We start from the raw sequence: 23,511 nt of genomic DNA on the forward strand, positions 1-23,511 counted from the left end.
TTCCCCTTGAAATCATTATGATTTCTGTATCTCTTGCATACATGTTTTTACATTTCCATAATCATTCCAAAATTCTAAAAATAAATTAGCTTTTTAAAAATCTCAATTAGCAAATATGTAAAAAGTGCCCCTTATGTGCAGAACATTCAAAGTATAGACTATAACGAAGACCATGGACTCTGTTCTCATGGACTTTAAATTGATGACAGAGAAGATAATGTCAAACCCTGGCCACAACTGGTGATCAAACATGCTCTAGGGAGGACTGACCCAGATTTAAATATATTTGAGAAGTATTTAGCAAAATAAATAAAAATAAAAAGTTAATATGTGATTTTCTAAGTCAATATGTGGCCCACAGAGATCTTTATGCATGATTAAATGGCCCCTGTTTTGTATTTGACTTTGAAAAGACTCATATGTTGTTTGGAGATTACATTGTTCCTGCTCTCATGAAGCTTACACAAATAGAAAAACTTTGTTGACTTCAACTATGTGATAGCCAAATGAGTCTATGGGAATGAATCTCTGCTGCTGTTCCTTACTGATGACCATTTCCTTTGTGGGTAATTACTATCCTTGGCAGGGAGCTATCCATCTGAATCTCATTGAAGGCTTACCTAAAAGGTCTCTATCCCCAAGTATTAAAAGACCCACGTGTTCATGAGAAACTGAAGACTGCAGGTCATTTAATTGTCTAGCACATGTTAAGCTGGACTTATAGTTAGTAAATCTTAGGTTTTAAATCTTGCTTCTAATTCTTGCTAGGTGTAAATTACTTGGTAAGCCTGAGGAGTATCATGGAAAGAATTAGGAAGGCTTTTCTTTCTGAATTCAAATACAACCTCGGTACTAACTAGTTATGTACAGTTCTTCATATGTATAGTGAGCTGGAGAAGGATATCTCAAAACACTCTAGTATCTTAACCAACAAAACTTCAAATAGTGTCATGAAAAGTAGGACATGACTGAAATGACTGAACAACAATGGAAAATTGGCAAATCACTTTACCTCTCAACTCATTTCTTCATCCATTAATGGAGAGAATCATTTCTGCAGTTCCTAATTCATCAAGTAATTCTCAAATTCACATTATGTATTTATAAAAACTTTGAAAGACATATGTGTTAGATATTAGGAAAATAATGATGATAAGATATAGTATGTTAAAATTTGCAATAGTAGATAAGTTTAGATAAGTTCTTCTCCCAATATGCTAATCTTCTGCCTGAAACTGAGCTATTTTTCTTTTGAAACTGATGATTTTCACATTTTGATCTAGAATCTATTCCTTTCCAGGTCTTTATGTTTAGTAACTCTTGCCTCTGCTATACTCTTGCAAATGAAAAATACACCAGGTGCTAGAGCACTGCTATTACTTGACTCAAGACTTCTAAACTTTCACTGGTGGAGATCTTTTAACTCAGACCATATAAAGTGCTAAATAGAACAAGGAAGAACATTTTTAAAAGATAGGAAGTAAATTAAGAAAGATCTCTTCCTTACTTTGCAAATGAGGAAATCAATTTTCTTGGTACATTAGAAAGAGCCATCTGTCACTTTGGCACAGTTCTATATATTAACAGACTGTTACAAAAATTATTTACAACTCATTTGATGGATTTCAGGACATATTTTCCCACAAAAATCATGTTACAAACTGTGGTTAGGTTCTTAAGGTTGCCCACAAAATCTTATTTAACACAAAATGTAGTTGAATTTATGGTTACTATGGAGAGCCTAACCATCATATATAATATTGTGTCTATGGAGTCATGCCTTTCAAGTTTCTATTCTTTATGCCAGAAATGCATTTCTTCCTACCCTAGAAACTTGAACTCTTCTGTAATCCTCACCCCATCTTATGGATGGAAAAAATGTTCATTTCTCCCATCATTTAACAAATATTTATTGAGTACATACATTATATATTGTGCAAAAATAAAAATAGCTGACATTTATGCAGCATTTTTAGTTTTACAAGGCATTTTATATTCATTAGCAAATTTGATTCTTATAATTACTTCTGTAATATAGGTATCACAAATTATATCATTTGCATATTACAGATGAGAAAATTGAATCCCAAGGAGATTATGACCTGTCAGTGGTAACAAAAGGTTAGAAGTAGAATTCCAACTTAGATCTTTATTAATTACATTTCCAGTGAATTTTCCATATTATCATAGTATTAGCTGGGAGGGAGAAGGAGGAGATGAAGATAAATAAATATTGATAATTTGTAAATTCAGACAGAAATTCAGACAGAAATGATGTGGAGTGGTAGCTGTAGGGACAATTTTAGAAGGACAGTTCGATAGAGGATAGCATTTATAATATCTGCTATGTTCTTTCCTAAGTGTTTTAAAATATTTTGTCATATGATTTTCACAATAACATGTGATGTAGGTACTATTATTCTTTTCCTATTATAGTTAGAATAACAAAAGCAGACAACTTGAGTGACTTGTCCAGTAAAGAACAGAGGCTAGATTTCAAATCATATCTTCCTAATTTGTCGATCAAATCACTGTGCTACCTAGCTGCTAATGAAAGAATTTATAGATACAATTTTGCACTGTCTGTAGAAGGCAAGAAATCTGCAGTTATCAGCTCCAGTGGGTCTCCATCACGGTCTTCAATGGTTGGGAAAAGATGTATAAGTAGTGATAGGGGTTGGCTATCTATAAATGTACATGAAAAATTGAAAGTTAGTCATGATTAATCTTTTTCAGTTAAAAAAATTACTTTGTGCAACAGCTGTCTCTGACTAAAATGATTAATTTCAAAGAAATAATTTTCCAGGAAATTGACTTATTAACTTTTATGTATGTTTGTATGCATATCTATATATAAACATATAATTTGAGGGGGAAATTTGTCTAAGTTTCGTCACTAGCTTCATCTGTGAAGCAACATGGTGACTATTTTTAATCTGAAAGCTCATCTACCAGTAACTGAAATTTTGTGCTCATGAATTTAATTCTTAAATTTATATTTACATAGGATTCATTAAAGAGTTATTGAACCAATATGTTGTGATCAGCATTGATTGTGTTAATGAACTACATACTAACGATTTTATTTCCCATTCAAAATGACTCTTTGAAATAAGAATCTAAAGTGGGAATGTATTCACTTAACCTTAAGAAATAAATATCATAAAGAGAATATACTAGATTCCTTTTAAAGTTTTAATCATAGGTTCCTTTTAAGGAAATTATAATAATGTTGTATATGAAATAATCAAAGGATTTACAGTGGAAAGGTACTTCATTGTTCATCAAATCCAACCCCATCATTGTTTTACATGTGTGGAAACAGATAATTGACTTATCCAAGGACAAGCTTCTTTGGTGAGAAGGTACATCCCTTGAGATGAAGAGTTATAGGTTATATTAGGGTTCTTGTTGTGTTTGTTTTGTTTTATTTTGCTTGTTTTTGATTTGTTTTGCATTTTTTGTATCTTTGTGTCTTTGTATTTCTTTATATTCAATGGAGTTTAGATAGAAATGGTTCAGAATAAATATAAATATTTAGTATTTGATGAACAATTAAACAGGTGGTTAAAATAATTGATTTTAAATGTATTTTTGTTGGAATATAAACTTATTTTCTATAAAGACACTGAAACTAATTTTGGGATATCTCCAATATAATATAGGCTGACATATATGCTCTAAACTTTCCCACATGGTTTTCATTTCATCTGACTTGTTTATTTTTTATTCAAATTTGGAAGTTATTAGTTTTCAGGATAGAAATATCCATTAAAATTATTGTTCTTAATTTTATATAAGTTATGTTCAGATACATGATAATAATACTCTGACTTCAAGAGAATGCATTTATTGGGTTCTCAAGTATATTTTGGGACTTTTATTCACAATAAGACATTTGTCATATTTTAGACCAAAGTGTTCTTGACTGTCTCTTAGTAAGTATGCAGTGGATACTAAGTTTATGCAACCAGCAATGAAATGTAGTAAAATGTCTACTGTTTTCTTTGAAAATTTTTCAACAATCTTTGAGTCTGGACTTTTAAAGTCTGAACATTTTGTAATTTTTTCATAGCAATGCCCTGACTATTGTAATCAAAAACCATTTTGCTCTATAAACAGATATGGATTCTTGATTCAATGATTTATTTACAATGTTCATTATTAATATATTATCATCTGAGATTAGAGAAATCATTCCAGGATTATTTAGAAATAGTATGTAAAATATTCAAAACTTTTGATCCAGAGATTACACCTCAAGGAAGTTAACAGCAAAAGAATATCACTGGGAGAAAGATGGTTATTTCCTAGAACCTAAAGGAACATTCATCCTCTATTCCCTTTGGATCTTAGAAAAGCACCAACCTGAAAAGAAATAATAAGACTCTCCAGTGGATTCTTACACCTGATTTGGTATCCACAGAATGACCCCCCAAACTCTCATGAAACAATGAGATTGATAAAGCAGAAAAGGTACAAATCAAATCTTAGCAAATCCCTGTGAAGTTTGAGAAGTATCCAGACTATTCAAGGCTGGAGAAAGGTCCAAGATAGTGACCTACTCTAGTGTCCAAAAACTCAGAAGTATATGGTTTGGCAAGGAACCACAAGTGACCTGAGACCAGAGGCATAACAACATGCCCTAAGCAAAACCCAACCTGGGTCTATTAAACCCTTGATGGAGTGCAGGATGTAGGAGTAACTCCTGAGCCCATAAAGAAGGGAAGAAGAACATCAGGCAGAGTGTATCATTGGAAAAAGTTATAGAGTCCTTGGAAAAGGGATATCAGGCTGAACCCAGAACTTGAAAAGCCCTAAATCCCTTATATTGGACACCCTACTCAGTACCCAGCAGGTTCAGATCTTTGCTTAAGACAAGGAATCTATTCAAAGTCCAGGACTGGTTTAGCGACTAAATCAGCTTGGATGAACAAATTAAAGAAAATTCTGAATGTATTAAAAAAAATCCTGCTTTTTTGAGAAATAACCAAAATATAAACCTGAAGATGATAGTGATCTTATAACATGTCCATGTATTACCTCAAAGAAAAATAAATGTACTGGATTATCAGACTTCCTGATGAAATAAAGCAAGACACAAAATCCTCAAGGAAGAAAGAATTGCAAGAAGTGATACCTTTGAACAGATTGTAGAAAACTTAATCCAAGAAGAAATGGTCTGAAAATTAGAATTCATCATAATTGAAACTATAATTCAACAAGATAAAAAACAACAGTTAAGCAAAATAAAAACTCGAAAAATTTTCATAAATACTGTATAAAAGCTATTAAACTGAAAAACAGATCAAGAAGAGATAATCTAAGAATTATTAAACTATCTGAAAACCACTACCAATCAAAAAACCTTTCAACAAATTAGAAGTGAAAACTAATGGAACTTTTAGAACACAATGAAAATATAAAGACCATACCATTCACCTCCTGAAAGAAGAATAAGAATGAAATTCTGAGGAATGTCACAGCCAACCTTCCGGTCAAAGAAAAGTAATAATTTAAGCAGCCAGAAAGAAAAAAGGATGAAAAGAAGTCATAGTATGGATCAAGACTCAATATCTACCACACTAAAGAAGAGAAGAATTTCAAATAAGGAATTTCCTAAACTAAAGGTTTACAACCAAGAATAATCAATCTGGCAAAAATTTAGTTTAAAAATACTTTTAAAAAATCTTCAGTGGGGGGCAACTAGATGGCCCAGTGGATAGAGCAGTGATCCTGGAGTCAGGAGGACCTAAGTTCAAATCCAGTCTCAGGCATTTAATAATTTACCCAGCCATGTGACTTGGGGCAAGTCACTTAACCCCATTACCCTGCAGAAAAAACAAAAACAAAAAAAAAATCTTTAATGAAATAGAAGTCACTTAACCTCATTGCCTTGTAGAAAAAAACAAAAACAAAAAAATCTTTAATGGAATAGAGGATTTTCAAAAATTCTTGCTGAAAAAAAAAACAAAACTAGGTAGACATTTTGAAATGGGTATAAAGGCACCAAAGGAAATGCAGAAACATAAATTATATTTGTTTAATTGGAAAAATATGTGGGGTTTATTTTTATAACAGTAAGTCAAAAAACAACTGTCTTCTCAGAACCTTAATGCCTTTAAGGTTTAAAAATGAAAAGATAACAAAGTAACTGTGACTTCCTCTGTTCTGTTAGATAGTTTTAGAGGAAGACAAATATATGAGGGACAGGGACCTAGAAAAAGAAAGAAGGAGCAAGTTCCTCTGATAAAAATCACACATACAAATAATTTACTTAGATTTCTGACCAAGAATTTTTAATAGAAAAATGGTGAGAAATACAAACAGATAGTTTTCAAAGGAATAAATACAATTTATCACTGATAATATAAAAATGCTTAAAATCACTAATAATTAGAAAAACAAAAATTTAAAGCAGCTTTTAGGTTCTACCTTATAGTTATCACCTTGGCAAAGAAGAAAAACAGAAAAATTGCAAATGTTAGAAGAGTTATGAATAAATAAACACAATGAGAAACATTTTGTGCAGTTGTGAAATGGTTTAGTCATTATGGAAAGCAATTTGCAAATATACCCAAATTGTACATATTCTTTAATCCAATGCAAAAGAGAATATACTAGATCCCTTTTTAAAGTTTTAATCATAGGTTCCTTTTAAGGAAATTATAATAATGTTGCATGAGAAATAATCAAAGGATTTACAGTGGAAAGGTACTTTGTTGCTACTAGTTCTATTCCCCAAAGTAATCCAAGTAAGAGGAAAAGAACATGTGCATACCAAAAACAAAACAAAACAAAACAAACATTTATAGTAGCTTTTTAATAACAGTCAAAAATGCAAACTAAAAAACCCTCCTCTTATTGGATAGTGACTAAATACATTATGGCATATGAATGAGATAGAAAATCATTGTGCCAGAATAAATGATAAAGTGGACCTTTTAAGAAGAAAATGGGAAGAATTCTAAGGATTGCTGCAGAGAAAATGAATGAAATAGTTTATAGAATGATAACCTGAAAGAGGATGAAAATCAGCTTGAAAAGACTTTAAAACTCTCTCCAATGCCATGACAAATCTGAGTCCAAAAGACTGAAGATGAAACATTCCACTCAATGCTTGTCAGAATGGTGCTGAATTTAACATTGTACAGAGGTGTATATATTTTGGAACATGAATAATCGGGATTTTTTTTGCTCACCTGTGCATATTTTTGATAAAGTTTTGATCTCTCTCCCCTCCCTCTCTCCCCTCATTTTTGTTTGTTCTCCATAAGAACCAGAGGAGAGACAGATTCTAAATGCATATAAAATAAATAATCTTAAAAGAACCTATTCTATGCAAAAATAACAATTTTCTAAATTATTTATAGCAGCATTTTTTTCATAATGCAAATGTGGACAATGGTTCCATCTGAGATGATGATCAGTATAATGATTTAGTTTTCAAAGCTCCTTTGATGTTTGTATTTTTGTTCTGGAGATATTACATGAAGGTCTATGAAATATATTGAGTTTCAAATTTATAATTCTGACCACCAGGCCCAACCTTGCTAGACATTAGATAGGATCAAAATTATATAGCCTCTATAGACGCATACAGTATTATCTCTATTGTTCCCTTTCATAGTCTACATTGATGACTATAACTGGTTTCCTTATATGATACTTCAGTCACTTTAGTGGCAGTGTCTTGGTATTGAATTATGCTCATAAATCAGTCTATTTTCATAAAAAAATTCACATGACTTAGATATTAATTTTTTCCTTTGTGATATATTAGTGGTTGAGTTCATGTAGATTTCATCCATTGTCTTTCTTTTAATTGTCAATGTTAATCCTTCTAAAGACTTTATCTGGGGATAAGCCACTTATATATCTGATATCAGGTATTATTTGGTGAAATTACTTGGTCTATTGATATTATAAATATTGTTAAACATATGCTCTGAGTTTGTTTCAATAATTTCACTCTATTTCATCAAAAATGGTTGATTTTTCTTTTTTTTTGATTGATGGTGATGATGATGATGATTTGGAGACCAATCCATCAATCATGCTAAAAATATCCTAAGAAGGTAAATACTCTTTAACTTAACTAAACTATAAAACAAGATGTGACTTCACTACTTAATGGTGCAAAAATAAAACATTGGGATAACTGTGATGTCATTGAAGTAAATGTACTGGCCTCTTATCGAACTGAGAGAACATCAGTTGAAAATAACAAATAGGTATCTAGATGTGTTCTTTACCTACATATTACCACTACTGCATAGGTAAGGCGAGATATGAGACAACATGACTATAGCAACAAATAATAATCCTGTGAATAATATAGAGCTGCAACTGAATACAGGGAGAAAATGCAAAATTGGTGATCTGATGTTTGTAAGGCTAACAGTTTATTCTGCCACAAAAGTTTTCATCTGGCTCTCCCATTTTCCAAAAGCATCATGTAACTGTTCCTACATAAATTTTCATTTAGTCATAAATTGTTTATATTGTATAAGCTCTTTCAGTATAAGGAACACTTGAATTGTGTTTTGTTATTTTATCTATATATTTCCAGAACCTATATCTCACATATATAAAATGAAGGGGTGGGCTTAGAAATCTCTATTATCTATCCCAATTCCAAGAGTTTAAGACTTTATGATTCTCCACCCATTATTCAGGTCTGATTCATTTCTTTCTGTCAAATAATTTTTCCACAATTTGACTAGCTATTAAAGGAATTTTTTAGATTCATTTTATTTATTTTCAGTTGCAGACTGATTGAGGCAACATGGCATAAAATTTAGGGCATTGTAGTCAGGAAGATCAGAATGCATATATGCTTTAGACACTAATTATGAACTTGTTCAAGTAATTTAACCCATCTGTACCTCAGGTTTCACATTTGCAATATGATGGCATTTGACCAGATAATCTTTACAATACATTTCAGTTGTACAACAATGATCCTATGATTAGCATATGAATAATAGATGTAAATTGAGGAAAGGATTATTCTTAGGGTGAAGGAAAGAGCAATGGTTGTCACAAACTCTTGATTAGGCCCATGTTTCATGCATGCCTAGGATCTAGGTGGATCTAAGAGAGTGGCATGTTGCCTTAAAGAAATATGTCATCTTTCTCAGGCATATGCATCATTATATAATCTTCTTCCAAGGGTGAAAATTTGCCTCTATCTCATGTAATTTCAAAGCAAAACCTCTTTGGAACCATACACTAGATATCTGCTTCTTGTCTCAGAAACACTTGAAATCCTTGGTCATTTGAAGTAAACAGATGTCTTTTGTCCCCTGAGGACTATGAATGTTTGGTCAATGGTTCCCCCAAATGAGCTTAATAATTACACATCCACATAGATAGATAGATAGATAGATAGATAGATAGATAGATAGATAGATAGAAAGAGATATACAGATGCATAAACACATGTATTATATAAATATATGTATGCTGCACAGGCACACATATAATTACTATGTGTTTATTTTATATTTATTTATCAGCTTTATATTTATTCATTATATATTGAAAAAGATACTTATTTTCACCCTCATTAGAAAGTAGACATTTCAATTACGTGTAGTTTTATTCTTTGCACTTATATTTTTAACACCTAGCAGAGGGTCATGTACCTCATAAGGGTTGAAAATATGCTTGTTGACTGATGGATTGATTGATGACTCATCATTCCAGTGTCTGAAGGGTAGGGATAATCTAGAATCCATCAATATTATATTATAATAAAAATTAATCAAATAAAACACAAAACATTCACATTTCACCAAGAGATGAGGAGGTTTACTAACTTCAGCAAACATTTGTGAATTAATTAGTTTCTTGGCTTACCTGCAAAGCTTGAATTTTCCTTTACTTTAAAGAAGGCAATGACATTTGATCCATAATGAATCTGGCCATTAGCAGTCAATTTGACTACCTTAGGTGAACAACAAAATATTTCATCCAATTTGACAAAACCTTTCTACAAACAATCTATACCCACCCATTTTATATAGATTAAAGCTGAAACTTGCATTATACCAAATTGTGAGAAAACTAAAGTCATTGAATCAGTCACTGGACTATTTTATCTAAAGGATGCCAAATACCCAGTGCATTTTTACACTGAGTTGACCACATTGAGATGTTGTTTTGGCTTTATGTAGACAGGCCAAGTAGCAAATCTGTCTTAATGATTTCCAGCTGTTGGTTAGTTAACAAAAACCATACTAAAATTTCAAAACACACAAATTAAACTGAATAATTAAGAAGTTTTGGCTTCTGAAAGATTAGTAATAGACCTCAAGAGAAAGTATGAAACTACTATTGTTTCTGATGTTTTCTTTGTCAAGATAGATGATCATCAGATAGTCATTTTACTGAAATGATCTTCATGTTAACTCTTTAAAGAAATGAGGAGATATCAAATATGCATCATTATAATTTTCAATGAAATTCACTAATCAGAAATTCACTAATTCAGGGATCTTCACTTTGCTGATATAAGTATATATTACTTTGATATGAGTTGAAACCTCTCTGATATACTCTGAAAGTTGTTGCATCCTTAAAATTGATCACCTTATGATCAACCTATTTATAAGTTTTTTGGCATACTTACCTAGACTTTTGCTCAGGCAACAGAAGTACAGTCCAACACTAAGATTGGGGAACATTCTAGGTTAGTAGGGGTTGTCAAAATTTTTATTTGATTCATATTTTTTTTGCAAAGTCAGGATGATCCCCACAACTTGTCTAGCCATTTATGTTGGACTTGAAGAGGAAAAAGTTAAAGAGGAAAGGATCCAAATACAGAGAGGGGAAAAGGTAGAAGGAAATAATAATGATAAAATTCCTAAGATGTACAATTATCATCTTTCCATGGAGGAATAGTTTGACCTTATTAAGTCCCTTATGATTTTCCTTTTCTACTAACTTTTTTGTACCTCTCTAGAGTCTTGTATTTGAACATCAGATTTTCTTTTCAGCTCTGGTCTTTTTATAAGGAAAGTTTGAAAGTCCTCTATTTAATTGAATGTTCATCTTTTCCCATGGGAGAATTTAATTGGGTAGTTGATGCTTTCTTTTAAATAAAGCATTTTCTTTACTTATAACTTTAATCAAAATAATTGTAATATATTCAAGACTTTTGTTGAACCCAATAATCCTGATACCCAAGAACCCCTTTGGGATGGGGGGGGGCTCCCAATTCCTCAGTTGTTAATCAAACAAGGAAGGCAATACTAATTTTTGACAAGCAAAAGAACTGAGTTACAGCCTGTAAAATGTTTACTTTGCATTTTGAAAGTCATGCAAAATCAAACTGGGTGGGGTGGGAAGAAGGATGAATAGTGTGGTATAAGGATTAGCTGGAGAAGGCAAGGCCAGACATCTACCTGGCTAAAATCATTGAGTGGTTGATTCTTGATATTAACCCAAGTTCTTTTACCTTCCTAATTATCATTTTCCAAATTCTCTTATCCTTTAATGTGGAAGCTACTAAATTTTATGTTTTCCTGACTGTACCTCCACAATACTTGAATTATTTTCTCTAACTGCATGCAAAATTTTCTGCTTGATCTGGGAACTCTGGAATTCAGTTATTTTATTAGAGGGAGTTTTCATTTGGCATCTCTTTCAGGAGAAGATTGGTGGATTCCTTTTGGTGGGGAGGGTTTGCAAGGCAATGAACTTAAATGACGTGCCCACGGTCATACAGCTAGGTAATTATTAAGTGTCCGAGGTCAAATTTAAATTTAGGATCTTCTGATTCCAGGGCTGGTACTCTATCCACTGTGCCACCTAGCTGTTCCCTGGTGGATTCTTTCAATTTCTATTTTACCTTCTGATTCTAGAATATAAGGGCAGATTTCTTTGATAATTTCTTTTTTATGGTTAATTTTTTATTTTTTAATTTTAATTTACATTTTTATTTATTTACACGTTACTAAAATAGTCTTGTTGTAAGGGTAAACATAATCCCTCCCCCCACAAAAATAAAAAAAAACGCATGAGAAATAAAGTGAAAGAAAGAGAAAAAAAACTGTGCTTCAGTCTGTGTTCTAATACCATCAGTTCTGTCTCTGGTGGATCACATTCATTATCATAAGTCTATCATAGAAGTTACTTCCATATTTTCCTAAAGTTGCTGTTGCTGATTGTAATTTCCTCCATCCATTCCTCCCCACTCCCATTTATTCTATTTTCTCTCTTCTTTCACCCTGTCCCTCTTTAAAAATGTGCTGTGGGGAAGCCAAATGGCACAACAGACAGAGCACTGTCCCTGGGGTCAGGAGGGCCCAAGCCACATCCCACCCCAGAGATCCAGCAACCGTCCTGCCCCATGGTCCCAGACAGGCCACCCAATCCCACTACCTTGCAAAAAGTAAAAAGAGAATATGTTATATCTGACTATCCTCTCCTATGATCTACCTTCTCCTTTATCACCCACATCCCCCTTCCCCTCCTGGTGTTCCCCTTCTCTCCTTTTTCCTCTAGATTTCTATACCCTGTTGAATGTTTTTTTTTTCTATACCCTATTGACTGTTTCCTCTCTGAGTGTTTTCTGATGAGAATGAAGGTTCCCTAATTCCCCTTTACCTTCCTCCACTCTACTCAATTTCAAAAGCTTTTTTTCTGGAATCTTTTATATGAAATATCTTAGCCTATTCTACCTCTCCTTTCCTTTTCTCCCAGTACATTTCCTTTTTACCCATTGACTCCATTTTTATAATATACTATACCTTCTAATTTAGATCCCTCCTGTGCCTTGTCTGTATATGTGCTCCAACTACTCTATTAAATTAGAAGATTCATATGAGTATTATCAATATCTTCTTTCCATGCAGGAATACACACAGTTCATCATCATTACATCCCTGATAGTTTACTCTTCTCATCCACCCTCTCTATGCTTCATATGAGTCCTGTACTTGGTGCTGCCTGGGTTGGTAGGTCAGGAAATTGCTTCTGCTTTCAGGAACCAGGGCTCTCAGGGAGCCAGGCACTCTGGAGCTGTGCCCAGAAAGCTGAAGCTCCTTCACTTGGGCACAGTGATACTGGCTTGCTGCTGCCCCCTCCGCCCCCATCAAACAGAGCCTACCCATGATCTTCCAGGTTACTCTGGGCTGGAGAATTGCTTCATTGGGTCTTTCTGTGGGTTCTCTTGAAAATTTAGTTAGAGTCATATTGAAATGGAAATTAAAATATTTTGGAGAGAGCTCCTGGGAAAGCCTGTTCTCATGCAGTCATCATGGCTTTGTCCCCCATCTTGGCTCCACTCCCCAAAATTTCTTTCTTTTATTTTAGGGGGTTTTTTTGCAAGGCAAATGGGGTTAAGCAACTTGCCCAAGGCCACACAGCAAGGTAATTATTAAATATCTGAGGCCGGATTTGAACTCAGGTACTCCTGACTCGGGGGCCAGTGCTCTATCCACTGCACCACCTAGTCATCCCCAGTGCCACTTAGCTGCTCCCAATTCCTTTTTTTAAAGAAAGATTTTATTTTGAGTTTTTCAATTTTTCCCATAATCTTGCTTCCCTCCCCTCATCCCCCACAGAAGGCAGTCTTTTAGTCTTTATATTGTTTCCATGGTATACATTGATCTAAGTTAAATGTGATAAGAGAGAAATCATATTCCTAAGGAAAAGAAATAAAGTATAAGAGATAACAAAATTCCATAATAAGATTTTTTTTTAATTAAAGGTAATGGTTGTTGGTCTTTGTTCAAACTCCACAATTCTTTCTCTGTATACAGATGGTATTCTCCATCTCAGATAGTTCAAAATTATGCCTGATTGTTGTACTGATGGAATGAGCAAGTCCATTAAGGTTGATCATCACTCCCATGTTGCTGTTAGGGTGTACAGTGTTCTTCTGGTTCTACTCATCTCGCTCAGCAACAGTTCATGTAAATCCTTGCAGGCTTCCATGAATTCCCATCCCTCCTGGTTTCTAATAGAACAATAGTATCCCATGACATACATATACCACAGTTTGCTAAGCTATTCCTCAATTGAAGGACATTCACTTAATTTCCAATTCTTTGCCACCACAAATAGGACTGCCATGAATATTTTTGTGCAAGTGATTTTTTTCCCTTTTTTCATAATCTCTTCAGTGTAGAGACCCAGTAGTGGTATTGCAGGATCAAAGGGTATGCATATTTTGGTGGCCCTTTAGGTATAATTCCAAATGGCTCTCCAGAAAGGCTGTATTAGTGTCCCAGATTTCCTCCATCCCTTCCAACATTGATCATTGTCCTTTCTGGTCATAAAGGCCAGTCTGAGAGGTGTGAGGTGGTACTTCAGAGATACTTTAATTTGCATTGCTCTAGTTAGTAACAATTTAGAGCAATTTTTCATATGGCTATGGATCGCTTTGATTTCTCAACTGTAAATTGCCTTTGCATATCCTTGACCATTTGTCAATTTCCCCAATAATTTCTTAAAAGATGAGGTTTAGGCCCTTTTTTTAATTATGACTTTCAGATAGTCCAATAATTTTTAAATAATCTCTCCTGGGAGCAGCTAAGTGGCGTACAGATACAGCAGAGCCCTTATTGTCAGGAGGACCTGAGTTCAAATTTGACCTCAGACACTTAATAATTACCTAGCTGTGTTACCTTGGGCAGATCACTTATCTCCAGTACTTTGTTAAAAAAAAAAAACCAAAAAATTCTCTCTCCTATTTCTATTTTCCAGATCAGTTGTTTTTTCAATGAGATATCTGACATTTTTTTTCAATTCTTTTGGCTTTGTTTTATTGTTTCTTAAATTCTCACTATCATTAGCTTCCCTTTAATGTGAATTGTAATTTTAAGTAGTTATTTTCTTCAGTGAGTTTTTATACCTCCATTTCCATCTGACCAATTCTGCCTTTTAAGACATTTTTTCCTCATTGTTTTGTTTTGTTTTATTTTGTTTTGGGTTTTTTTTTTGTTTGTTTTTTTGCCATTTGGTCTAATAAGGTGTTATTTTCTTCTTTTGATTTTGTGTCTCCTTGACCAAGATACTAATTTTTCAAGATTTTCTTGCATCATTCTCATTTCTCTTCTCAATTTTTCTTCTAACACTTGTACTTTATTTTCAAGTTCCTTTTTAGGTTGTTGCATGATCCAAAACTAATTCATGTTTTTCTTGGAGGTTTTGGATATGGGAGCTTTGACTTTGCTATCTCCTCCTGAATATGTTTTTTGATCTTCCTTTCTATCATAATAACTTTCTGTGGTAAGACTTTTTCCTATTGTTTACTCATTTTCCAAGACTATTATTAGATTTTAACTTTTCCAGGGTGGAGGGTTCACTGTCCCAAGTTTCAGGGCTTTTGTGCAGTTGTTTTCAGAAATACTTCTAGGTATCTATAAGTTTTCAGCTCCTCCAAGGTAGTATGATCTCAGGAGAGGTGTTTACTATTCTCCTGGCCTATGTTCCTGATTTGTGAGTGACCACAAGCATTTTTTTCTGCCTGCAACTATGAGGACATTCTCTTAATCTCCCTTGCTTGATGTTCTGGAACTATGAGGTTGGCCTCAGTCTCTGGTGTGCCACTGCACTACCTTGCACTGGAACTGCCACCAAGGCCTGAAACCCAGATCTGAATATGGGTAAAAAAACTGAGTCTTGCCTCAGTGATAAACAAAGAGATCCCTGTGATTTCCTTCTGACCAGTTGTACCTTACCATCTGTGGACCACGAGTTCTGAAAGTAGCCACTGTCACTAATGATTCAATGGATTCCAAGCCCTGTTCTAGGCTTCCTGGGGGCCAGGTCTGCACTGGCACAACCTGCACTGGACTATGCTCCATTCTCACTAAGGTGCAAAAGATCTTTCCTGCTGACCTTCTAAGTCATCTTGGACTGGAAAAAACTTTCATTTCAGGTTTTTGTGAATGAGTTCCAGCTCTCCAGAAATTATTTAGAGTCATCATTTAAAGGTATTTGGAGGGGAAAAGTTCAGGTGAGTCTTTGCCTTTATTCTGTCATCTTAACTCCTTGATTCATCTTTAAATCATATTTGCCTTAATGTCTAAGCCTACCTTTTCTGAAATGAAAACTATAGAACCTGAGCACTTATAAAACCAAAATCTGATTTTGATTGCAGAATCTCAAGAATTAAAAAAGACAATAGAAACAAAATGCTTCAATAATTATACATGTTAGGTCAAGAGAATTCTTTATTATGGCAAGAAAAGTATAAATTTTAAGGGAAATTTTGAATATGTGATAGGAAAAGATTGATTGTAGGAAAACTATATTGAATGAAAAGGGGAGAGATGGAATCAAGGAGCCCATTGATAGACCAACCCTAACAAGGAATATTTTTGCATTTGCACCTTCCCCTTTCAAAATGAAGACTGGGGAGGTTAGAGTAACATATCAAAATAGTTTGACATATGAATGGAGGAATCCATATTACATGAACCTAAGATACCAACGGAAATTGATGAACTCATTTGGTGTGTGTATTTGAAAAGAGATTTAAAAAAAGGTTAGAATGAATGTTGTGGATAATTATATAGATTGTCAATTGATGGATTGAACTAATAAGCAGTGAGCAGAAACAGTTTAGAATATCAGAAAGAGTGCTACACCAGAAAAAGAAACTATACAACATTCATGTTGACTTACATAGATGCTCAATAAGCTAGATACAGGAATGAAAAAAATTAGATAGTGGACTACTCTCATTTGAGAATTAACAGTTGTGCCACCATGAAAGTTGAAGGTTCATATGGATAAAATAGAGAATACTGGCAAAATGCAATTTTGTCATCTTCAGTGCCTGAACTTTCTGTTATCCTAAGAGATTTTGTACCCATCAGGAGGTTTTCATGGAAAAGCACAGGTGATAACCTTGCCTGAGTATTTTTTATTATCTTCTCATCACAAAGCCTTATGAGTTTCCTTAAAATGAAGGTTAGGGGTGACTAGGTGGTGCAGTGGATAGAGCACCGGCCCTGGAATCAGGAGTACCTGAGTTCAAATCTGGCCTCAGAAACATAATAATTACCTAGCTATGTGGCCTTGGGCAAGTTACTTATCCTTCTAAACATGAAGGTTATAAGAAAGCAGAATTGGGAAAACTGATCCCTAGATCTCAAAACTGAGCAGAAAAAGAAATTTTAGGTCATTTTTTTTTACTTAATCTGAGTGAACTGTTCAAGATGAATGACATATGTCTATTATATCATTATTTATAGAATTAGTTCCAACTGATTTCTTTTCTATGTGGACTAGGGTAAATGTGACAGAAATGTTAAGAATTACAAGTTCATGAATTTCAAGTAAGGGACCTTCTTTTCTAAGCCTGTCATATTAAATTGGAGGGCATGATAAGGTTGAGCAACTCATTCAAAGCCACACAGCAGAATTTGAACTGAGGTCCTTTGACCTCAAACTTTTCCCAGTTTACCATATTATAATATGGAATTTTCCTCCTACAAGCTAGCTTGAGCCTTGGTAAATATGCCACAGCTTCTTAGGATACCATGTCCCATTTGTAAAATTGGTTAATACTGACATTTTTAGAGAAGACTTTAGGTTTTATAAAATTCCAGACTTAGAACTGGGACTTAGTACCTCCCCTTTATTTTGCTGATGAGGAAACCGAGGCACAGAGAAGTTGATAAATTGTCCAAGATAATATAAGTATTAAGTTATAGACTGTAGATTCATATGGCTTCAGATTCCATACTAGTTGAATTATATCAGTCACCTTTGATTTTACTCATGCTTTCCTGAATATTTCAACTAACCTGGGCCCTCACTTTTACTCAGTTATTATTAAAACTTTATCATGTGACATTTTTTACATACTATGAGCTCTAAATAAGAAAGCTACTGGATGAACTCCAATGAGATTATTCTATGAGCCACAAATTTGGCTCATATCATGTATTCTCTTGTACTCTTAACAAATTTTTCATGCATGCAAGACAGTTTATGGAGTGTTCTGTGAGAAAAACAAGGGCCATGATTCCTTGCTACTCCTGTGAATGTCTCAGAAGATGCCCTTCTTTATGGAGAAGAAGCTCAAAGAAGAAATGAATCCCCAGTTTTGGAACTATGCTAATTTTCAGTAATTCTCTGTAGTCAATATATTAATAATTCTATTTTTGCCTTCATCTCTGAGAAGTTACCAAAACACATTCCACCACCCCCCCGTGAATTTTTTGGATTTCTTGTTATCAGTGAGCTCAGTAAAAGGATAAAATAGGGGCAGCTAGGTGGTACAGTAGATAGAGCAACAATCCTGGAGTCAGGAGAACCTGAGTTTAAATCCAGTCTCAGACACTTAATAATTGCCTAGCTGTGTGACTTTGGGCAAGCCATTTAACCCCATTGTCTTAAATTAAAAAAAGGAAAAGGATAAAATAACCTTAAATCTGAGTATCAGAAACATTTGTTGGGCATAAAGAAGCTATTTCTTGTGAACAGACAGCAAAAACGTCATCACAGAACAATGTTACTTTGTCTTTTCATAGTTATTAAATAGCTCTTGAATAAATAATTGAATGAGCCAATTATTGAATAATTAAATGAAAATATTTAATATGTTATTCAAGAAAACTATAGAAACTCAATGACCAGAAACAGGAAAAGCAACAATTATCTGTCAAAAAAAGTTTATTCATTTATTTGCCTGAAGACTGCAGGAAATTTTTTTAGGCCTCCACCACATTTGGGATTCCATGATTTTAAAAATGATATTCCTGTTGCTGTCCATGACAGTGGATAGAGATGGTTCCAGCATGCTTAAGCCCACATGATCATAACTGAAAACAAGTTTTCCAACTTTTACCTTCCTTGAACCTTGTTAGATATGAAAAGCAAAAGCTGAAAAATTAATAGTTTTAAAAATAGATGTCTTTCTTCCAAGAGCAAGAACAGCAGCACATCTCCATTGACTTATCAGTTACCACCAGTAGATTTTCATTGATAATGACTAGGGAAATCTGAAAAGATTGAAGTCTTCTGACCATATTCTAAATAACTTTGTTCCTTGATTCCTTGCTGACTGGTTGAAGGCCTCACTCTTTCCTATGCCTTCAAATTTTCCTGGGACTAACTAGATATTTTTAAGCAGAAATAAACCTAGAATTACCCTCCATTCTTCCTGCCACCAGTAAACCATAGAATCATCTCTCCTGTATTCCATATGCTTTAACTTCAATATGATGTGAATTCAAGAGATTCTGTGGAATATCAACTTTTCATAAACATTTTGCCAATCTCTGATATTAAAGATATTTATTCAGTAATTTGGGAATTAAACCATCCTTGTTCTGTCAACATTAGTCTTCCTCTTAAGCCCTAGGTTAAAAAAGAGTGATTCTAAAGTCCAGGTACCAAGGTAATGGATTGCACTCCCAAAAAAATAAGCATCCTTTATATAGACATTTGACCAAGGGTACAAATATCTCCATAAATATCATTCAAAAATATCATTCAAGTGCCTGAGGCTTTCCCTAGGGACAGCTGGACAGGATTATTCAAATTACCTGGGTCCACTTTCCACCACATAAGGAAGTGAGGAAGACCACCATTCTTATATCACATTCTGAGAAGTGAAGAGAAAAGAAGGTAGTTTGGAGTAGAATCATGGTAATTTAAGGAATAAGAAATAATGAGGTAAAATAAAGAGCATAGCTTTGTCAATTCTTTCTAGCTCCTACCCCCACTAAATGTTTTTCTCACTTTCCCCAACATTCTTTCTCTTTTCTTTTTTTTCTTTTGCATCTGTCCCCTAATTTAATTTCACACAACATTGAGATCATTTAAGTGTTTTCTTATGGGTTTCAGCAAATGGTAAGCAGCAGTGTGAGGAGAAAAGACACACGCACAAGCACAACATGCCTTTGGTTTGATGGAGTTTTTGATTTCTCATCCAATCATCAGAACCCTATTGGGACTGAGTATAAACACTGAGTAAACAATGCAGTATGTCTCTGCCTCATAAACCAAATAGAGTAATTAAATCAAGAAACACATCCACTTATTCTAATTCTCAAACCTCTCTTCTTTTCCTTTATGACCATCCTGTACATCTGACGTCTTGGTCAGATCATATCTGAATTATGTTCAGGTAAAAAATGAGAGTTTCACAAATCATTTACTGCTATCCCCAGAAATTCTCTTTTCTGACTGTACATTTTGATTTGAAAAGTCCAGCTGGACTTGTAATTTGAGTCAAATGAATCCCAAGTGTTGTTGGAAAATTGTAGGTGGAATGAAAACTTTTACAGATTCTTTTCCTTTATTCCTTTTCCCATTTTCCTAACTCTTTGTTTTCTTAACTTGTCCTCCACCAGGCCATATAATGAAATTTTGCTAGCACTCTTCCCGAAGAACATCTAATGTTTTACACATGTGGAAACTGAGGCTCAAAGAAGTGAATAGACTATTCAAGGTCACATAATTTTTACTAGAATTGAAGTTAGAACTTGACTCCAAATTCTGAGCTCTTATGATTATGCCACTAATACTTCTTTGACTTTGCTTTGGGGGTTTTTTTCCCATCACTTTGGCATCTGTGAAGTAACTAGATGTTATGGTAGAACTAGAATCATTAAGACCTGATTTCAAATCGAATTTCAAATCCTAAATATATCAGTTACTTTTGTGGCCCTGGGCAAGTCACATAACCTCTGTTTGCCTCAGTTTCGTTACAAATTAAATGGGGACAATAATGGCATCTACTTCCTTGGGATTTTGTAATATTTATAAATTATCTTGCAAACCTTAAAATTTTATATAAATGTTGGTTATTATTATTATTATCATCATCATCAACAACATCATTATCATATTTTCTATCATGAAAAAGCCTTAAAAATCAACCAATCAGAAATTTAGAATTGCAATAAATCTGCTATTTTAAAAGAAGCAAAGTATGAGAAATATGAACTGTCTTATCCAGCATGACAGCCAATTGCTTCAGAGCTTGGAAACTATCAGGTTCCTTCATTGCCAGAAGAGTTCCTTTTGTACTAATCCATGCAACTATCTTGAAAGTCCCTAAGCCTCCAAACTCCACTACAAAGCCTGTAGTCTTCCATGCCTCTTGCCATGTAACAACATTAAAATAATATTGGTATTAAAAAGATGAACTTTGATTTTAGAGAGTAGTTTAGAATCATTAAAGTAAGCTAAGTAAATAATTCACTTGGACTTGGGAATTTCTCATTAGCAATCCTCTAATTCTGATCTAAATCTATCATTATTTAATTGTTTCTATTGCCATTATTTCTAGTTTAACCTTCTGGCAAAGAATGGTTGAAGAGTTTCTTCCATATGATATAATTCAAATAGGTGTATATTTTTGACATGTCACCTCTAAATATCTTCATCCCTACAATAAATATCCCTAGTTCTTTTAAACAATTTCTGTAGTACATTTGCCAGTCTTCTTACCATCTATTTGCACTCTCCTGTAGTAAAATATTTGGGATTTTTTTAAATTTTTCTTAAAATTTGATTTCCAGACATCAAGAAGATACTGTAAATCCTTACTGAAGAGGGCAAAATAAAGTAAAATTACTATCGCATTTGCTGTGCACATGCACCTCTAAATTCAGGTTAGGATGTTATAAATTTATTGGTTGTCAAGACATACTGTAAGTTCTTAATTAATTCCCAGTCCAAACCATGTCTATTTTTTAAACAGAAACTGATTACCTAACTAAGCTTTCTTAGTTTTGGGATTGTGGTAGTGAATTTTAAAACCCAAGTTTATAGTTTAATTCTTTTTGTTTTTGTTTTTGTTTACTTATTTTTATCCATATGCACATGGATATTTTTAAGTTACAAAATTTTCTTCTACACTCTCTTCCACCCCCCTCCCCTCAGCAGTAACTAGTCAGATTAGTATTGTACGTACATATTTTTGATAAACATGCTTACAAATTAGTTATTTTCAGTATGAGGAATTAGGATTAAGGGAAAGAGATACAAAAGAGATAATTTTTATAAAGTGTTCAACAGATTTTGAAGGGTTGGGTTTGTGTGTGTGTGTGTGTGTATTTTGTTTTGTTTTGTTTTGTTTTTCTTGCTCTTGTAGGTTAATCTTTAATCCCATTAAATTTGATCTATTTTAATTCATATTTTTTTCAACCTGCTGAGGTTTTCTTTCATCCAAAATGACAAGTACAAAGTATATCTTTATCTAAAACACTCTTAAAAGTAAATACAATTTTAAGAGCAAAATTGAAATTCCTGAGGCACTCATCTAGAGACTTTGATGTTAATCTCCAGTCCTGCCATTAGGAACTAGTCTTTTGAGTCTGGTACTTCAAACAAGGCAATTAGGTGGTTCAGGAACAGAGCACCAGTTCTGGAGTCAAGGAAACTGGGTTCAAATTTGGCTGCACTAATTGTGTGATGCTGAACAAGCAACTTAATCCTGTTTGCTGCAGTTTACTCATTTGTAAAATGAGCTGGAGAAAGAAATGGCACATCATTCCAGTGACTTTTGCAAGAAAATTCCAAATGGTGTTACTAAAATTCAAATATGCCTGAAACAATTGAACAAAACTTCCAACCAATTTATGAATCAATCCAATATAATTGTAACCTAGCTCACTTCTCAATATTATTCACAAGAATATGAAAGATGTTTATTTGCTGAAATTTGCTTAAACTATCATTCACATATTTTTTAATGTTGCCACATTTCTCTATTGCCAGATTATCTTAACTTAAGCATTTTTATTATCAGAATATGTATTTCTCTTTCCCAGAATTTCAACCACTTGGAGATATTCTCTTCATCTTTTCAAATTTTTTTCTCATTTGTAAATCAGTGATATTTCTGATGTCTAACATAAGTGCACTCAATATAAATATAAATCAAGTATAGAAGAAATATTTTCTATATACAAAAGGTATTTCTAAAAATCACACACACACATACACAAGAGTCATACAATTTGTTAACAGAAATACTTTTAGTTTTCCCTCTGGGTTCACTCTTCCAAACTCACATTTTTGTTATTCCCCAATTGAAAAATGGTCAAAGGATATGAATAGACAGTTTTCAAATGAAGAAATTAAAGCTGTATATAATCATATGGAAAAATGCTCCAAATCATTATTGATTGGAGAAATGCAAATTAACTATGTAAAGTTAACTTTCCAAGAGAAATGCAAAACAACTATGAGGTATCATTGCACACCTATCAGAATGGCCAAGATGAGAAAAAGGGAAAATGATCAAAGTTGGAGAATTGGGACATTGATGCATTGCTTGTGGAGTTGTGAATGGATCCAACGATTCTGGAGAACAATATGGAGAGCAACCATTCTAGAGAGCAATTTTTATGCCCAGAGTAATAACACCATCATTCCCTTTGAGACAGTAATTCCAATTCTAGGCCTATATCCAGAAGAAATCATAAAAAATGAGAAAAGTCCTACATGTTAGAAAATATTCATAGCAACTCTTTTTTAGTGGAAAATAATTGGAAATTGATGACATGTCCATCAACTGGGAAATGG

The sequence above is a fragment of the Macrotis lagotis genome, chromosome 1, assembly GCF_037893015.1.
Source record: "Macrotis lagotis isolate mMagLag1 chromosome 1, bilby.v1.9.chrom.fasta, whole genome shotgun sequence".
NCBI classification, from domain to species: Eukaryota; Metazoa; Chordata; class Mammalia; order Peramelemorphia; family Peramelidae; genus Macrotis; species Macrotis lagotis.